Source organism: Austrofundulus limnaeus, unplaced genomic scaffold (assembly GCF_001266775.1).
Source record: "Austrofundulus limnaeus strain Quisiro unplaced genomic scaffold, Austrofundulus_limnaeus-1.0 Scaffold27, whole genome shotgun sequence".
NCBI classification, from domain to species: Eukaryota; Metazoa; Chordata; class Actinopteri; order Cyprinodontiformes; family Rivulidae; genus Austrofundulus; species Austrofundulus limnaeus.
In genome coordinates this window covers 204216-209783 of record NW_013952429.1, presented here as the reverse complement: position 1 = coordinate 209783, position 5568 = coordinate 204216, and the positions used below count along the sequence as shown (strand labels likewise).

The following is a 5568-nucleotide window of genomic DNA, read 5'->3' as shown; positions in this document are numbered from 1 at the left end:
GATTGGTTGTTTGGGAAATGTGGTGTGTTTGAGGAAATGGGAAAAATGGGTTTTATGGTGCAGTGACGCACTTCCTGGTCACACAACATTCACTAATTGTGCACCAAATGCGTAAAAATGCGCACATTATGGCAAAAATTATTCGTCATTACGTCTGGTTTTATTTGGAAGTAAATAAAATTGCTGTTCAATCCAGTTCAAATGAACACTGAAAGCTGTCACTGTTTTTTTTACTGAAGCCCTGTCAATGCATCGCAGCTTTCGAGCTCAGAGGGTTAAAAGAAATAAAAAAAAATTCCTGTATCTGCATCGTGATCCAGAACCTCACCAAAATGTAAAGGTGTGTTACTTTGGCTAATCCCCACATGTGTTAAAAATGCCATGATAATCCCTCCACAGGTTCTTGAGTAATTTTGTCCACAGACAGAACGACAGACCTACGCGACTGAAAACATTACCTCGCCCCTTGGTAGAGGTAATAATGTGTACAAGTGATTTGATCCAGTCAGAAGGGCTTTAGGCCTATAAGGAAGGAGAGCCACCTTGTTCTAAATAAAAGTGGGTTTTTGTTGAGACTGATTGTAATAAATACATCATAAAAACGTTTAGATCAAAACAAACAGACAACATCTTTAGAATATTTCCAAGCATCTTAAATCTGCTGCATGTGCGGGGGTCACGCCGGTTTAACAGGTGGTCCTGTCTCAGGACAGACTGGCTTCAGAACAAATGTTCGCAGATAAAAGTCCAGAACACATCCTGAGTGGAGATGTTTTCAGTGTACATTGAGTTTATTCAAACTGGTATTTAGTGATGTAATCTGTTTACTAAGAGACAGTTTTAACATCAGCTCAGGTCAGAACAACCTTAAAGAAGCTGTCTGTCATTGATCTGCTTGGCAGCAAATAGATGATTTCTTGTACTGGATTACACTATTAACAATTATTAGGGATGTCCCGATACCACTTTTTCACTTACGACACGATACTGATATTACAAATTTGAGAATTGTCCGATACCGATATTGACCGATACCGATATTGATCCATTACCATAACAGTACAAGTCACACACTTTTACCTATTTTGTAATGTAAAATCTTAGAAAAGTCTTGATCAGGTCAAACAGTGAAAAAGAATAGGTATGAGAAAAACTGACCCATTTATTTTTAACCAATGGATCACATACATTTTACACTGAAGAACATTCTACAATTTAATAAAATAAATTATAATACCCTGAAAAACAAAACTTAATAAAAACAAAATGGTCTTTTAAAGTATAAAATAACAATTCAAAATCACTTTGGTTATTGTTTTACTACCTGTCAGCCTGGTGCTGCTTTATGGTGGGAATAACTGAAGGTGGCAAAACAAAACCCCACATTATTGTCTGTTCAATGTTAAGAGTCCACAGCTCCAATTTTACTGACTGTAACCAAAACAACGTGATCATTGCACTTAATCTTCACTCAAACAAGTGTGTAAACAGATTAAACATCACTCTAATAACAAGAGCAAAAAATAAATGTAAGAATTAGTCAGTTATTTAAATTGATAGCTACCTTTCTTACTGCTGCATTTTCTGAGCATCATGAGGAGATCAGCCTCTCGCTCCTGCAGGGAGCAGTTTTTATCACTGCTCTCGTCATGTCGCGCTCATATTCCAAAATAAAAGCTGCGCTCTCCTTTCTTCTGTCCATCAATCCCAGAGCTAATCCACAGGATGTCAAAACTGTAAGCGTGCTGTCCTCGCTTCTGCCAGCTTAGAACCACCGACCGGACCAGAGAGGAGGTTCAGAAACAGCGCGGCTGTGTGCGGTCACTGGAACGAGGCTGAACGAACCGAGCCGAACCGCAAAGCTGCTGCCAGGGTGGAGAGTAGTTGTCTCTCCGGTTTAAAACGTTCACGGTTCTGTTCCCCCTCYGAAAACTTGTGCGTGACAACTTTGCACTTAGCTGCAACTCTGTTTCTGATGAAAATAGAAAGTTCTGCCYACATTBTTGCTAACTTGTTAGCGCAGCATGTTGTTGTGATCACGTGAGCTCTGCATGCTGGATCCAAGCGCTGCTGGATAGAAACACAGGAGTGGAGTCAGTGAACTGCTGGAACGGACTGCTAATATCGGAGCGCTTATATCGGATATTTTTTATGCAGGCCGATAAAATCCGATACTCATTTTTTTGGCTGATATCGGACCGATATCAGATATCAATATCGGATCGAGACACCCCTAACAATTATTAATTAGGGCTGCACAATATATCAAAAAATTATCATCATCATGATAACAGCCTGTGCAATACTGTATACATATCACAAAACAACTGCATAAAAAGAAATAAATGGTTGACTCAAAAGTTTGTATTTATGAGTTTTGTCACTCAGGCAGAAGCTTAAAGTATTTCACCTTCATGTATTTGGTCAATTGAACAGATCTCTTCATATTTAAAAAAAAATCATCCTGGAATTGAATTTTTTTTCTTTTTTGCTCTAAACCCAGAGCAGAAAGACATCAACACAAACTGATGTATTTGTTCATTTATCTTAAGTCATATCATCATCACAACATGAAGCTTTGTTATTACAGGTTAGTTTCCTGATATCATGCAGTCCTGCTCTTATTTTTAGGCTTGTTTTTCAATAACTCCAGTTCAACAGAAAAGAGAAATTTTAAGATGTACTTCTGTTCTCGTCGAGCATTAAGCTCCTAAAATAATATGGTGATATGTTGACTTTGATAATACAGGTCCAATATACAAATACAACAACAGGTTAGTTTGTGCTTTGTCTGTATTTCATATCATCAGCATCTGCTTCAGGGTAGGGCAACATTAGAAACATATGAAATAGCTTTTTTTTTAAAATTATTTTGTGACATATACTGTGACATAATTAAATGAATTTTCAACAGATGACTTGAATAACACTTTAAATTCTGCTGCCATCTTGTTAACGATGACCCTGCAGCGTGTCCCAAGACTGGTTTATGTCTGTATTTGAGATTTATTCTTGTTCTCTTTTATTTCTTGCTTTTATTGCACTAGGATCTGAATACATGCCAAACAACTGAGTTCTATCATGTTTGACCCCTAACGTGATGCCTCTGTGTCTGTCTCAGGTTCAAGCTTTATTATTAGCATTCACGCTAACCAGATTTTACTTCCATTTCTTTCAGTTTCCTGAAAATTTGCTCATCTTCCTCTTTTTCATTAAGAGCTTTGTTGTCTTCCTCCACGGTTCAAGAGTTCACCAACAGCTCTTCTCAGAAAATTTTTATTGTCCTACAAGTTTCACCAAACAAAATGAAAGTTTTAGCTTTTTTGACACAACAATGCTCGCTTCCACAAAATTAGTTAATCCCTCGATAACAGGTGGATTTAATTATCCTCCTACATCTAAGGACCCGCTGTGTGACTTTTGTGCACACGTACCTCGTGGTGACGAGTTATTGTGCAGCTTTACTTCAGAATACCTGCACTGTGAAGAGTTTGTACCTGTAGTTTTTGTTCTGAGACTGAGGGATTTCACTCAGTCTCATATAGATGATTTGACAAGATGCCAGATGCAATAATGTTGATTATAATGTGCAGGGCTGTACCTGGTACCTGTAATGATTTGTGTGTATATGGTAAGTTGTTGATGGAAGGAATAACAGCTCAGATTTAGCAGATAAAAGCTGAATAAACAAATGAGAATTGATTTTTCTTTATGCAAAACTGAACGTCGTCAGAGTTATATCCTCTGTAAAATAACAACTACAAAGCGATGATTAAAGCATGAGGAGTGGAAGCAGCTGCTTCTATGTTTAGTTTCTGCTCCACACCTGGAGCTGGACATGTTTTCTCTCTCTGCTCTGTCAGCACTCTCATGCCTCATGGCAGAGTCCACTCAGCAGCTCCAGCAGCTTGTTCTTTCAGTTGGTGCAAGCTTTCAGTAATCATCTATCAGCACATTTTAAAATCACACCAAGAGGCACAAGCCATTTATCAGTGTGCATTGCCAATGCAATGCACACCATTGTGATTCGTTTCCCATCCAAGTCATCTCAACTTTGCCATGCTTCTCCTCCTGCATACTTTGTCCTAGAGCTGCCATTGTAATTTATATCTGTAAAGCCCCTGTGCCAAATGATGGCTATGCCTTTTGGTACCTGTACAACTTATAGTTTATGAAATATTAATGTTTAATGAATTATAATGGCAGTCAATGGAGCCTTGTATTGGTCCAATACTGTCCCATGCTATACTCAAGTTGGTACTGCACCATAGTTTAATATTTCAACTCAGGAGTTCAGTGTTTATAATACTAATATGATTGTATTTTGATGTTTTACTATAATATTGTCTTAATACTGCTCTGTTGTTGTAATATTATGCATTTTTGTGTCAATAATTGTATTGGCAATGTGGCCTCTTTCTGCACACATACAAACCAARCCCTGCCACCATCTTTGACCACAACTCCATTGGTCTAATGGTCTATGTCATGGACTTTCATCTGGTCGATCAGGGTTCAAAACCCAGCTAAAGCAACTTTAACAAAAAATCTCTTCAAATTTCATATTGTCACACAATTACCTTAATTACAAACACCTGCTGACGTGACCGGCACAAGCTGGTATAGAAAACACTTTTGAACTTGGTCAAAGTTCATTCTGCAAGTCCATTGCTGCAGGCAAAGCCGTGCTACATGGCAATGCACACTTGTTTTTACATCGTAAAAACCAATGTCTAGTTCAAGTTGTGTTCCTTTTGTTCTTTATTTTTATTTAGTTTCTGTGGTTTTTCATGGGTTTTATCTTTATTATAAATATCATTGAGTTGTAAGAGTGTGGGTGGAAGTTTTGTGTATTTTATTTATTTTTATTTTATCTTATTTTATTTTATTTGTTTATTCAAAAGGAAAGGAGTTTTCTAAAGCTATAGGAGATTTTCATTCAGAAAGAAAAATATTACGGTATGTAACAAGAAATCAATTAGGCATAAACATTACTAATAGTACTACTGCTACTACATCTACTACTACTACTACTACTACTACTAATAATAATAATAATAATAATAATAATAATAATAATAATAATAATGGAAGTTAAACTTAATTTAGTTTATTCTTGTCACTTTAGGATTCTGTTTGAAATCACATGTAAGAAGCTGAAAGATAAACTTGCTGTAAGTAAAAAATAAATGTTTTTACAAATAAATGAGTTATTCCAGCATAGTGTACCCCGCTCCTCACACATTGACTGATGGATGGATGGATGATGCATGAATGAAGAATGGATGGATGGATGGATGGATGGATGGATGGATGGATGGATGGATGGATGGATGGATGGATGGATGCTGGATGGATGGATAAATCTAGAGCATTTGTAAGAAGGCTGTTTTGTTTTTTTACAAAGTTGCTCACCTGTTTTTCATCTTTACTAGAGGGGTTTACCATTAAAAAATAATTATTTCTCATGTTTTATACATATTTTTTTTATTTAAAAGGGTAATATCATGTAAAATAAACTTTTTTGAGTTTTATATCATGTTATAATGTTAAACTCTCATAAAAAAC

At 36.5% G+C, this 5568-nt stretch overlaps 1 protein-coding gene across 3 annotated transcripts in view; it reads left to right on the top strand.

Annotated features, from left to right (window-relative positions):
• Positions 1-4864: 4864 nt before the first annotated feature.
• The window catches only part of epb41a (erythrocyte membrane protein band 4.1a), a gene marked incomplete in the record, with an annotated part of 93837 nt that continues 93133 nt past the window's right edge, over positions 4865-5568 (top strand). For all 3 annotated transcript variants that reach the window (XM_014004849.1, XM_014004848.1, XM_014004847.1), the window contains 1 exon segment: positions 4865-4959.